Source organism: Anomaloglossus baeobatrachus, unplaced genomic scaffold (assembly GCF_048569485.1).
Source record: "Anomaloglossus baeobatrachus isolate aAnoBae1 unplaced genomic scaffold, aAnoBae1.hap1 Scaffold_3858, whole genome shotgun sequence".
In the NCBI taxonomy this organism is placed as follows: Eukaryota; Metazoa; Chordata; class Amphibia; order Anura; family Aromobatidae; genus Anomaloglossus; species Anomaloglossus baeobatrachus.
In genome coordinates, this window is record NW_027443199.1 from 1 (window position 1) to 12,953 (window position 12,953).

Genomic DNA, 12,953 nt, shown 5'->3' on the forward strand with positions numbered 1-12,953 from the left:
TGAAAGAATTACTACTTTCAATAAGTACACTTAAACGGCTAATTGGGAATAGAAAAACTGTAAAAAGCCCTCTGAGAAAGCCCCCCTCTAACCTTTGATAGTAAGCTTTTCTGTAGTCTGCCTGTTGATGTATTTTCCGTTTGAACTGTGCACAACATGAAGAGACGGAACACTGGCGGCTTGTCACAATGCCCCCCGATGACATCACAATAGCGCTGCTGCCTAGAAAACAAGCTGCGCAGAAGAAGTTGTTCTTTGGGTGGGAGGGTGGGCTAGTGGAAGGAGGGGGCAATCTCTTTTTTTCCCGGGTGGTAGGGGGATGACAGGAGAAGGGAAGCGGGTGGTGAGAAAGGTACAGAGGGCAGGGTTTGGGGGCTGGGAAGGAAAGGGAAAAGATTAGGGTTTGGGGATGATGAAAGGGCTTTCTACGGGTAAGGATGGCAAAGGGTGGCAGTGACGGAAAGTCAGGCAACCTGTCCTGTCCGTCTTTTTGTATCGTGAATTGGAAAGACTGCAAGGGGGAGGGGAGTTGCTTGCGCCCTAAAGGAGGAGTTATTCAGATTCATTGCAGTGGGCGGCGGCTGCAAAACGCACCATTCTTCTTGTTTTGGCTCTGCAAAGCAGCCTTTTCAAGGGTTGGCTTGGGTGACAAAATGTCTTGTGTAGGCGTGGGTTTGTCTCCCTCTCGCTCTCTCTCCCTAAGATGTGTCCGGCATAGGCCAGGGTGCCACTCGAGGCCCAAACCAATTCTGGTTATCGCTTCTCGGCCTTTTGGCTAAGATCAAGTGTAGTATCTGTTCGTATCAGTTTAATATCTGATACGTCCCCTATCTGGGGACCATATATTAAATGGATTTTTAGAACAGGGAGATGGAAAAAGAGCTTGCTCTGTCCACTCCACGCATTGACCTGGTATTGCAGTACCTCCAGGAACGGTGCACCCCTTCTTAACCCAGTTTCCAAAAGCAGAACTCAATTCACCTGATTCATATTAGCCCGATTTAATGAATTGGAAGAAAGCATACGTCTTCATATGCACCTCAATTTGGCCCATTCACTTTTCACACTTCCTCCTTTTGTTTTTTATCTTTCACACTTTTGACTTTCTTTATTCATCCAAATAGCAAACTCATCACCACTCAACCTGACCAACTCGGCTATGTCCCCGTGCTGCAGTTCTCTGTCTTATCTAGATCATTTGCAATTGAATGGAATAGATCCCTTTTGGACAAAGTGGATTCACCTGCTGCTGCAGTGACCACAGGTGTGATAACATCTAGAATTGGCATCTGGTGCGATCTCTCCGCTTCCACTCCAAAGAAAGTTACCTGTTTATTCCTATCATGCATTGGTTTTTGGGGTTTTCTTTGAGTAATGATGATCTCTTTAGTAGTCTGTTGGCGCCCTCTCCTGGAGGAATAGTTTGCTTGCTCTTGGACATTCTAAAAGAGAGGTCATGATAGACATTGAGCTTCTGAGCTCAATTGGGGACAGTCATGGGTGATGAATGTTTGCAACCTACTGCGAAGCCTCATACCGCAATATAAGGAACGTCAAATACTAAGAAAGGGCGGCCTATGAAAGAATTACTACTTTCAATAAGTACACTTAAACGGCTAATTGGGAATAGAAAAACTGTAAAAAGCCCTCTGAGAAAGCCCCCCTCTAACCTTTGATAGTAAGCTTTTCTGTAGTCTGCCTGTTGATGTATTTTCCGTTTGAACTGTGCACAACATGAAGAGACGGAACACTGGCGGCTTGTCACAATGCCCCCCGATGACATCACAATAGCGCTGCTGCCTAGAAAACAAGCTGCGCAGAAGAAGTTGTTCTTTGGGTGGGAGGGTGGGCTAGTGGAAGGAGGGGGCAATCTCTTTTTTTCCCGGGTGGTAGGGGGATGACAGGAGAAGGGAAGCGGGTGGTGAGAAAGGTACAGAGGGCAGGGTTTGGGGGCTGGGAAGGAAAGGGAAAAGATTAGGGTTTGGGGATGATGAAAGGGCTTTCTACGGGTAAGGATGGCAAAGGGTGGCAGTGACGGAAAGTCAGGCAACCTGTCCTGTCCGTCTTTTTGTATCGTGAATTGGAAAGACTGCAAGGGGGAGGGGAGTTGCTTGCGCCCTAAAGGAGGAGTTATTCAGATTCATTGCAGTGGGCGGCGGCTGCAAAACGCACCATTCTTCTTGTTTTGGCTCTGCAAAGCAGCCTTTTCAAGGGTTGGCTTGGGTGACAAAATGTCTTGTGTAGGCGTGGGTTTGTCTCCCTCTCGCTCTCTCTCCCTAAGATGTGTCCGGCATAGGCCAGGGTGCCACTCGAGGCCCAAACCAATTCTGGTTATCGCTTCTCGGCCTTTTGGCTAAGATCAAGTGTAGTATCTGTTCTTATCAGTTTAATATCTGATACGTCCCCTATCTGGGGACCATATATTAAATGGATTTTTAGAACAGGGAGATGGAAAAAGAGCTTGCTCTGTCCACTCCACGCATTGACCTGGTATTGCAGTACCTCCAGGAACGGTGCACCCCTTCTTAACCCAGTTTCCAAAAGCAGAACTCAATTCACCTGATTCATATTAGCCCGATTTAATGAATTGGAAGAAAGCATACGTCTTCATATGCACCTCAATTTGGCCCATTCACTTTTCACACTTCCTCCTTTTGTTTTTTATCTTTCACACTTTTGACTTTCTTTATTCATCCAAATAGCAAACTCATCACCACTCAACCTGACCAACTCGGCTATGTCCCCGTGCTGCAGTTCTCTGTCTTATCTAGATCATTTGCAATTGAATGGAATAGATCCCTTTTGGACAAAGTGGATTCACCTGCTGCTGCAGTGACCACAGGTGTGATAACATCTAGAATTGGCATCTGGTGCGATCTCTCCGCTTCCACTCCAAAGAAAGTTACCTGTTTATTCCTATCATGCATTGGTTTTTGGGGTTTTCTTTGAGTAATGATGATCTCTTTAGTAGTCTGTTGGCGCCCTCTCCTGGAGGAATAGTTTGCTTGCTCTTGGACATTCTAAAAGAGAGGTCATGATAGACATTGAGCTTCTGAGCTCAATTGGGGACAGTCATGGGTGATGAATGTTTGCAACCTACTGCGAAGCCTCATACCGCAATATAAGGAACGTCAAATACTAAGAAAGGGCGGCCTATGAAAGAATTACTACTTTCAATAAGTACACTTAAACGGCTAATTGGGAATAGAAAAACTGTAAAAAGCCCTCTGAGAAAGCCCCCCTCTAACCTTTGATAGTAAGCTTTTCTGTAGTCTGCCTGTTGATGTATTTTCCGTTTGAACTGTGCACAACATGAAGAGACGGAACACTGGCGGCTTGTCACAATGCCCCCCGATGACATCACAATAGCGCTGCTGCCTAGAAAACAAGCTGCGCAGAAGAAGTTGTTCTTTGGGTGGGAGGGTGGGCTAGTGGAAGGAGGGGGCAATCTCTTTTTTTCCCGGGTGGTAGGGGGATGACAGGAGAAGGGAAGCGGGTGGTGAGAAAGGTACAGAGGGCAGGGTTTGGGGGCTGGGAAGGAAAGGGAAAAGATTAGGGTTTGGGGATGATGAAAGGGCTTTCTACGGGTAAGGATGGCAAAGGGTGGCAGTGACGGAAAGTCAGGCAACCTGTCCTGTCCGTCTTTTTGTATCGTGAATTGGAAAGACTGCAAGGGGGAGGGGAGTTGCTTGCGCCCTAAAGGAGGAGTTATTCAGATTCATTGCAGTGGGCGGCGGCTGCAAAACGCACCATTCTTCTTGTTTTGGCTCTGCAAAGCAGCCTTTTCAAGGGTTGGCTTGGGTGACAAAATGTCTTGTGTAGGCGTGGGTTTGTCTCCCTCTCGCTCTCTCTCCCTAAGATGTGTCCGGCATAGGCCAGGGTGCCACTCGAGGCCCAAACCAATTCTGGTTATCGCTTCTCGGCCTTTTGGCTAAGATCAAGTGTAGTATCTGTTCTTATCAGTTTAATATCTGATACGTCCCCTATCTGGGGACCATATATTAAATGGATTTTTAGAACAGGGAGATGGAAAAAGAGCTTGCTCTGTCCACTCCACGCATTGACCTGGTATTGCAGTACCTCCAGGAACGGTGCACCCCTTCTTAACCCAGTTTCCAAAAGCAGAACTCAATTCACCTGATTCATATTAGCCCGATTTAATGAATTGGAAGAAAGCATACGTCTTCATATGCACCTCAATTTGGCCCATTCACTTTTCACACTTCCTCCTTTTGTTTTTTATCTTTCACACTTTTGACTTTCTTTATTCATCCAAATAGCAAACTCATCACCACTCAACCTGACCAACTCGGCTATGTCCCCGTGCTGCAGTTCTCTGTCTTATCTAGATCATTTGCAATTGAATGGAATAGATCCCTTTTGGACAAAGTGGATTCACCTGCTGCTGCAGTGACCACAGGTGTGATAACATCTAGAATTGGCATCTGGTGCGATCTCTCCGCTTCCACTCCAAAGAAAGTTACCTGTTTATTCCTATCATGCATTGGTTTTTGGGGTTTTCTTTGAGTAATGATGATCTCTTTAGTAGTCTGTTGGCGCCCTCTCCTGGAGGAATAGTTTGCTTGCTCTTGGACATTCTAAAAGAGAGGTCATGATAGACATTGAGCTTCTGAGCTCAATTGGGGACAGTCATGGGTGATGAATGTTTGCAACCTACTGCGAAGCCTCATACCGCAATATAAGGAACGTCAAATACTAAGAAAGGGCGGCCTATGAAAGAATTACTACTTTCAATAAGTACACTTAAACGGCTAATTGGGAATAGAAAAACTGTAAAAAGCCCTCTGAGAAAGCCCCCCTCTAACCTTTGATAGTAAGCTTTTCTGTAGTCTGCCTGTTGATGTATTTTCCGTTTGAACTGTGCACAACATGAAGAGACGGAACACTGGCGGCTTGTCACAATGCCCCCCGATGACATCACAATAGCGCTGCTGCCTAGAAAACAAGCTGCGCAGAAGAAGTTGTTCTTTGGGTGGGAGGGTGGGCTAGTGGAAGGAGGGGGCAATCTCTTTTTTTCCCGGGTGGTAGGGGGATGACAGGAGAAGGGAAGCGGGTGGTGAGAAAGGTACAGAGGGCAGGGTTTGGGGGCTGGGAAGGAAAGGGAAAAGATTAGGGTTTGGGGATGATGAAAGGGCTTTCTACGGGTAAGGATGGCAAAGGGTGGCAGTGACGGAAAGTCAGGCAACCTGTCCTGTCCGTCTTTTTGTATCGTGAATTGGAAAGACTGCAAGGGGGAGGGGAGTTGCTTGCGCCCTAAAGGAGGAGTTATTCAGATTCATTGCAGTGGGCGGCGGCTGCAAAACGCACCATTCTTCTTGTTTTGGCTCTGCAAAGCAGCCTTTTCAAGGGTTGGCTTGGGTGACAAAATGTCTTGTGTAGGCGTGGGTTTGTCTCCCTCTCGCTCTCTCTCCCTAAGATGTGTCCGGCATAGGCCAGGGTGCCACTCGAGGCCCAAACCAATTCTGGTTATCGCTTCTCGGCCTTTTGGCTAAGATCAAGTGTAGTATCTGTTCTTATCAGTTTAATATCTGATACGTCCCCTATCTGGGGACCATATATTAAATGGATTTTTAGAACAGGGAGATGGAAAAAGAGCTTGCTCTGTCCACTCCACGCATTGACCTGGTATTGCAGTACCTCCAGGAACGGTGCACCCCTTCTTAACCCAGTTTCCAAAAGCAGAACTCAATTCACCTGATTCATATTAGCCCGATTTAATGAATTGGAAGAAAGCATACGTCTTCATATGCACCTCAATTTGGCCCATTCACTTTTCACACTTCCTCCTTTTGTTTTTTATCTTTCACACTTTTGACTTTCTTTATTCATCCAAATAGCAAACTCATCACCACTCAACCTGACCAACTCGGCTATGTCCCCGTGCTGCAGTTCTCTGTCTTATCTAGATCATTTGCAATTGAATGGAATAGATCCCTTTTGGACAAAGTGGATTCACCTGCTGCTGCAGTGACCACAGGTGTGATAACATCTAGAATTGGCATCTGGTGCGATCTCTCCGCTTCCACTCCAAAGAAAGTTACCTGTTTATTCCTATCATGCATTGGTTTTTGGGGTTTTCTTTGAGTAATGATGATCTCTTTAGTAGTCTGTTGGCGCCCTCTCCTGGAGGAATAGTTTGCTTGCTCTTGGACATTCTAAAAGAGAGGTCATGATAGACATTGAGCTTCTGAGCTCAATTGGGGACAGTCATGGGTGATGAATGTTTGCAACCTACTGCGAAGCCTCATACCGCAATATAAGGAACGTCAAATACTAAGAAAGGGCGGCCTATGAAAGAATTACTACTTTCAATAAGTACACTTAAACGGCTAATTGGGAATAGAAAAACTGTAAAAAGCCCTCTGAGAAAGCCCCCCTCTAACCTTTGATAGTAAGCTTTTCTGTAGTCTGCCTGTTGATGTATTTTCCGTTTGAACTGTGCACAACATGAAGAGACGGAACACTGGCGGCTTGTCACAATGCCCCCCGATGACATCACAATAGCGCTGCTGCCTAGAAAACAAGCTGCGCAGAAGAAGTTGTTCTTTGGGTGGGAGGGTGGGCTAGTGGAAGGAGGGGGCAATCTCTTTTTTTCCCGGGTGGTAGGGGGATGACAGGAGAAGGGAAGCGGGTGGTGAGAAAGGTACAGAGGGCAGGGTTTGGGGGCTGGGAAGGAAAGGGAAAAGATTAGGGTTTGGGGATGATGAAAGGGCTTTCTACGGGTAAGGATGGCAAAGGGTGGCAGTGACGGAAAGTCAGGCAACCTGTCCTGTCCGTCTTTTTGTATCGTGAATTGGAAAGACTGCAAGGGGGAGGGGAGTTGCTTGCGCCCTAAAGGAGGAGTTATTCAGATTCATTGCAGTGGGCGGCGGCTGCAAAACGCACCATTCTTCTTGTTTTGGCTCTGCAAAGCAGCCTTTTCAAGGGTTGGCTTGGGTGACAAAATGTCTTGTGTAGGCGTGGGTTTGTCTCCCTCTCGCTCTCTCTCCCTAAGATGTGTCCGGCATAGGCCAGGGTGCCACTCGAGGCCCAAACCAATTCTGGTTATCGCTTCTCGGCCTTTTGGCTAAGATCAAGTGTAGTATCTGTTCTTATCAGTTTAATATCTGATACGTCCCCTATCTGGGGACCATATATTAAATGGATTTTTAGAACAGGGAGATGGAAAAAGAGCTTGCTCTGTCCACTCCACGCATTGACCTGGTATTGCAGTACCTCCAGGAACGGTGCACCCCTTCTTAACCCAGTTTCCAAAAGCAGAACTCAATTCACCTGATTCATATTAGCCCGATTTAATGAATTGGAAGAAAGCATACGTCTTCATATGCACCTCAATTTGGCCCATTCACTTTTCACACTTCCTCCTTTTGTTTTTTATCTTTCACACTTTTGACTTTCTTTATTCATCCAAATAGCAAACTCATCACCACTCAACCTGACCAACTCGGCTATGTCCCCGTGCTGCAGTTCTCTGTCTTATCTAGATCATTTGCAATTGAATGGAATAGATCCCTTTTGGACAAAGTGGATTCACCTGCTGCTGCAGTGACCACAGGTGTGATAACATCTAGAATTGGCATCTGGTGCGATCTCTCCGCTTCCACTCCAAAGAAAGTTACCTGTTTATTCCTATCATGCATTGGTTTTTGGGGTTTTCTTTGAGTAATGATGATCTCTTTAGTAGTCTGTTGGCGCCCTCTCCTGGAGGAATAGTTTGCTTGCTCTTGGACATTCTAAAAGAGAGGTCATGATAGACATTGAGCTTCTGAGCTCAATTGGGGACAGTCATGGGTGATGAATGTTTGCAACCTACTGCGAAGCCTCATACCGCAATATAAGGAACGTCAAATACTAAGAAAGGGCGGCCTATGAAAGAATTACTACTTTCAATAAGTACACTTAAACGGCTAATTGGGAATAGAAAAACTGTAAAAAGCCCTCTGAGAAAGCCCCCCTCTAACCTTTGATAGTAAGCTTTTCTGTAGTCTGCCTGTTGATGTATTTTCCGTTTGAACTGTGCACAACATGAAGAGACGGAACACTGGCGGCTTGTCACAATGCCCCCCGATGACATCACAATAGCGCTGCTGCCTAGAAAACAAGCTGCGCAGAAGAAGTTGTTCTTTGGGTGGGAGGGTGGGCTAGTGGAAGGAGGGGGCAATCTCTTTTTTTCCCGGGTGGTAGGGGGATGACAGGAGAAGGGAAGCGGGTGGTGAGAAAGGTACAGAGGGCAGGGTTTGGGGGCTGGGAAGGAAAGGGAAAAGATTAGGGTTTGGGGATGATGAAAGGGCTTTCTACGGGTAAGGATGGCAAAGGGTGGCAGTGACGGAAAGTCAGGCAACCTGTCCTGTCCGTCTTTTTGTATCGTGAATTGGAAAGACTGCAAGGGGGAGGGGAGTTGCTTGCGCCCTAAAGGAGGAGTTATTCAGATTCATTGCAGTGGGCGGCGGCTGCAAAACGCACCATTCTTCTTGTTTTGGCTCTGCAAAGCAGCCTTTTCAAGGGTTGGCTTGGGTGACAAAATGTCTTGTGTAGGCGTGGGTTTGTCTCCCTCTCGCTCTCTCTCCCTAAGATGTGTCCGGCATAGGCCAGGGTGCCACTCGAGGCCCAAACCAATTCTGGTTATCGCTTCTCGGCCTTTTGGCTAAGATCAAGTGTAGTATCTGTTCTTATCAGTTTAATATCTGATACGTCCCCTATCTGGGGACCATATATTAAATGGATTTTTAGAACAGGGAGATGGAAAAAGAGCTTGCTCTGTCCACTCCACGCATTGACCTGGTATTGCAGTACCTCCAGGAACGGTGCACCCCTTCTTAACCCAGTTTCCAAAAGCAGAACTCAATTCACCTGATTCATATTAGCCCGATTTAATGAATTGGAAGAAAGCATACGTCTTCATATGCACCTCAATTTGGCCCATTCACTTTTCACACTTCCTCCTTTTGTTTTTTATCTTTCACACTTTTGACTTTCTTTATTCATCCAAATAGCAAACTCATCACCACTCAACCTGACCAACTCGGCTATGTCCCCGTGCTGCAGTTCTCTGTCTTATCTAGATCATTTGCAATTGAATGGAATAGATCCCTTTTGGACAAAGTGGATTCACCTGCTGCTGCAGTGACCACAGGTGTGATAACATCTAGAATTGGCATCTGGTGCGATCTCTCCGCTTCCACTCCAAAGAAAGTTACCTGTTTATTCCTATCATGCATTGGTTTTTGGGGTTTTCTTTGAGTAATGATGATCTCTTTAGTAGTCTGTTGGCGCCCTCTCCTGGAGGAATAGTTTGCTTGCTCTTGGACATTCTAAAAGAGAGGTCATGATAGACATTGAGCTTCTGAGCTCAATTGGGGACAGTCATGGGTGATGAATGTTTGCAACCTACTGCGAAGCCTCATACCGCAATATAAGGAACGTCAAATACTAAGAAAGGGCGGCCTATGAAAGAATTACTACTTTCAATAAGTACACTTAAACGGCTAATTGGGAATAGAAAAACTGTAAAAAGCCCTCTGAGAAAGCCCCCCTCTAACCTTTGATAGTAAGCTTTTCTGTAGTCTGCCTGTTGATGTATTTTCCGTTTGAACTGTGCACAACATGAAGAGACGGAACACTGGCGGCTTGTCACAATGCCCCCCGATGACATCACAATAGCGCTGCTGCCTAGAAAACAAGCTGCGCAGAAGAAGTTGTTCTTTGGGTGGGAGGGTGGGCTAGTGGAAGGAGGGGGCAATCTCTTTTTTTCCCGGGTGGTAGGGGGATGACAGGAGAAGGGAAGCGGGTGGTGAGAAAGGTACAGAGGGCAGGGTTTGGGGGCTGGGAAGGAAAGGGAAAAGATTAGGGTTTGGGGATGATGAAAGGGCTTTCTACGGGTAAGGATGGCAAAGGGTGGCAGTGACGGAAAGTCAGGCAACCTGTCCTGTCCGTCTTTTTGTATCGTGAATTGGAAAGACTGCAAGGGGGAGGGGAGTTGCTTGCGCCCTAAAGGAGGAGTTATTCAGATTCATTGCAGTGGGCGGCGGCTGCAAAACGCACCATTCTTCTTGTTTTGGCTCTGCAAAGCAGCCTTTTCAAGGGTTGGCTTGGGTGACAAAATGTCTTGTGTAGGCGTGGGTTTGTCTCCCTCTCGCTCTCTCTCCCTAAGATGTGTCCGGCATAGGCCAGGGTGCCACTCGAGGCCCAAACCAATTCTGGTTATCGCTTCTCGGCCTTTTGGCTAAGATCAAGTGTAGTATCTGTTCTTATCAGTTTAATATCTGATACGTCCCCTATCTGGGGACCATATATTAAATGGATTTTTAGAACAGGGAGATGGAAAAAGAGCTTGCTCTGTCCACTCCACGCATTGACCTGGTATTGCAGTACCTCCAGGAACGGTGCACCCCTTCTTAACCCAGTTTCCAAAAGCAGAACTCAATTCACCTGATTCATATTAGCCCGATTTAATGAATTGGAAGAAAGCATACGTCTTCATATGCACCTCAATTTGGCCCATTCACTTTTCACACTTCCTCCTTTTGTTTTTTATCTTTCACACTTTTGACTTTCTTTATTCATCCAAATAGCAAACTCATCACCACTCAACCTGACCAACTCGGCTATGTCCCCGTGCTGCAGTTCTCTGTCTTATCTAGATCATTTGCAATTGAATGGAATAGATCCCTTTTGGACAAAGTGGATTCACCTGCTGCTGCAGTGACCACAGGTGTGATAACATCTAGAATTGGCATCTGGTGCGATCTCTCCGCTTCCACTCCAAAGAAAGTTACCTGTTTATTCCTATCATGCATTGGTTTTTGGGGTTTTCTTTGAGTAATGATGATCTCTTTAGTAGTCTGTTGGCGCCCTCTCCTGGAGGAATAGTTTGCTTGCTCTTGGACATTCTAAAAGAGAGGTCATGATAGACATTGAGCTTCTGAGCTCAATTGGGGACAGTCATGGGTGATGAATGTTTGCAACCTACTGCGAAGCCTCATACCGCAATATAAGGAACGTCAAATACTAAGAAAGGGCGGCCTATGAAAGAATTACTACTTTCAATAAGTACACTTAAACGGCTAATTGGGAATAGAAAAACTGTAAAAAGCCCTCTGAGAAAGCCCCCCTCTAACCTTTGATAGTAAGCTTTTCTGTAGTCTGCCTGTTGATGTATTTTCCGTTTGAACTGTGCACAACATGAAGAGACGGAACACTGGCGGCTTGTCACAATGCCCCCCGATGACATCACAATAGCGCTGCTGCCTAGAAAACAAGCTGCGCAGAAGAAGTTGTTCTTTGGGTGGGAGGGTGGGCTAGTGGAAGGAGGGGGCAATCTCTTTTTTTCCCGGGTGGTAGGGGGATGACAGGAGAAGGGAAGCGGGTGGTGAGAAAGGTACAGAGGGCAGGGTTTGGGGGCTGGGAAGGAAAGGGAAAAGATTAGGGTTTGGGGATGATGAAAGGGCTTTCTACGGGTAAGGATGGCAAAGGGTGGCAGTGACGGAAAGTCAGGCAACCTGTCCTGTCCGTCTTTTTGTATCGTGAATTGGAAAGACTGCAAGGGGGAGGGGAGTTGCTTGCGCCCTAAAGGAGGAGTTATTCAGATTCATTGCAGTGGGCGGCGGCTGCAAAACGCACCATTCTTCTTGTTTTGGCTCTGCAAAGCAGCCTTTTCAAGGGTTGGCTTGGGTGACAAAATGTCTTGTGTAGGCGTGGGTTTGTCTCCCTCTCGCTCTCTCTCCCTAAGATGTGTCCGGCATAGGCCAGGGTGCCACTCGAGGCCCAAACCAATTCTGGTTATCGCTTCTCGGCCTTTTGGCTAAGATCAAGTGTAGTATCTGTTCTTATCAGTTTAATATCTGATACGTCCCCTATCTGGGGACCATATATTAAATGGATTTTTAGAACAGGGAGATGGAAAAAGAGCTTGCTCTGTCCACTCCACGCATTGACCTGGTATTGCAGTACCTCCAGGAACGGTGCACCCCTTCTTAACCCAGTTTCCAAAAGCAGAACTCAATTCACCTGATTCATATTAGCCCGATTTAATGAATTGGAAGAAAGCATACGTCTTCATATGCACCTCAATTTGGCCCATTCACTTTTCACACTTCCTCCTTTTGTTTTTTATCTTTCACACTTTTGACTTTCTTTATTCATCCAAATAGCAAACTCATCACCACTCAACCTGACCAACTCGGCTATGTCCCCGTGCTGCAGTTCTCTGTCTTATCTAGATCATTTGCAATTGAATGGAATAGATCCCTTTTGGACAAAGTGGATTCACCTGCTGCTGCAGTGACCACAGGTGTGATAACATCTAGAATTGGCATCTGGTGCGATCTCTCCGCTTCCACTCCAAAGAAAGTTACCTGTTTATTCCTATCATGCATTGGTTTTTGGGGTTTTCTTTGAGTAATGATGATCTCTTTAGTAGTCTGTTGGCGCCCTCTCCTGGAGGAATAGTTTGCTTGCTCTTGGACATTCTAAAAGAGAGGTCATGATAGACATTGAGCTTCTGAGCTCAATTGGGGACAGTCATGGGTGATGAATGTTTGCAACCTACTGCGAAGCCTCATACCGCAATATAAGGAACGTCAAATACTAAGAAAGGGCGGCCTATGAAAGAATTACTACTTTCAATAAGTACACTTAAACGGCTAATTGGGAATAGAAAAACTGTAAAAAGCCCTCTGAGAAAGCCCCCCTCTAACCTTTGATAGTAAGCTTTTCTGTAGTCTGCCTGTTGATGTATTTTCCGTTTGAACTGTGCACAACATGAAGAGACGGAACACTGGCGGCTTGTCACAATGCCCCCCGATGACATCACAATAGCGCTGCTGCCTAGAAAACAAGCTGCGCAGAAGAAGTTGTTCTTTGGGTGGGAGGGTGGGCTAGTGGAAGGAGGGGGCAATCTCTTTTTTTCCCGGGTGGTAGGGGGATGACAGGAG

General features: G+C 46.3%; 8 non-coding genes across 8 annotated transcripts; all 8 read left to right on the forward strand.

The window, feature by feature from the left end:
* The first annotated feature begins 755 nt into the window (after positions 1 to 755).
* Positions 756 to 946, forward strand: LOC142275754 (U2 spliceosomal RNA). Its single transcript, XR_012739366.1, has one exon. It is a non-coding gene; the product is annotated as a U2 spliceosomal RNA (small nuclear RNA).
* Positions 947 to 2,333: 1,387 nt separating this feature from the next.
* LOC142275723 (U2 spliceosomal RNA) lies at positions 2,334 to 2,524 on the forward strand. Its single transcript, XR_012739338.1, has one exon. It is a non-coding gene; the product is annotated as a U2 spliceosomal RNA (small nuclear RNA).
* Positions 2,525 to 3,911: 1,387 nt separating this feature from the next.
* On the forward strand, positions 3,912 to 4,102 carry LOC142275735 (U2 spliceosomal RNA). Its single transcript, XR_012739349.1, has one exon. It is a non-coding gene; the product is annotated as a U2 spliceosomal RNA (small nuclear RNA).
* Positions 4,103 to 5,489: 1,387 nt separating this feature from the next.
* On the forward strand, positions 5,490 to 5,680 carry LOC142275747 (U2 spliceosomal RNA). The gene has a single exon (XR_012739360.1). It is a non-coding gene; the product is annotated as a U2 spliceosomal RNA (small nuclear RNA).
* A 1,387-nt stretch (positions 5,681 to 7,067) lies between these two features.
* Positions 7,068 to 7,258, forward strand: LOC142275759 (U2 spliceosomal RNA). Its single transcript, XR_012739369.1, has one exon. It is a non-coding gene; the product is annotated as a U2 spliceosomal RNA (small nuclear RNA).
* A 1,387-nt stretch (positions 7,259 to 8,645) lies between these two features.
* On the forward strand, positions 8,646 to 8,836 carry LOC142275760 (U2 spliceosomal RNA). The gene has a single exon (XR_012739370.1). It is a non-coding gene; the product is annotated as a U2 spliceosomal RNA (small nuclear RNA).
* A 1,387-nt stretch (positions 8,837 to 10,223) lies between these two features.
* Positions 10,224 to 10,414, forward strand: LOC142275724 (U2 spliceosomal RNA). The gene has a single exon (XR_012739339.1). It is a non-coding gene; the product is annotated as a U2 spliceosomal RNA (small nuclear RNA).
* A 1,387-nt stretch (positions 10,415 to 11,801) lies between these two features.
* Positions 11,802 to 11,992, forward strand: LOC142275725 (U2 spliceosomal RNA). The gene has a single exon (XR_012739340.1). It is a non-coding gene; the product is annotated as a U2 spliceosomal RNA (small nuclear RNA).
* Positions 11,993 to 12,953: the final 961 nt, after the last annotated feature.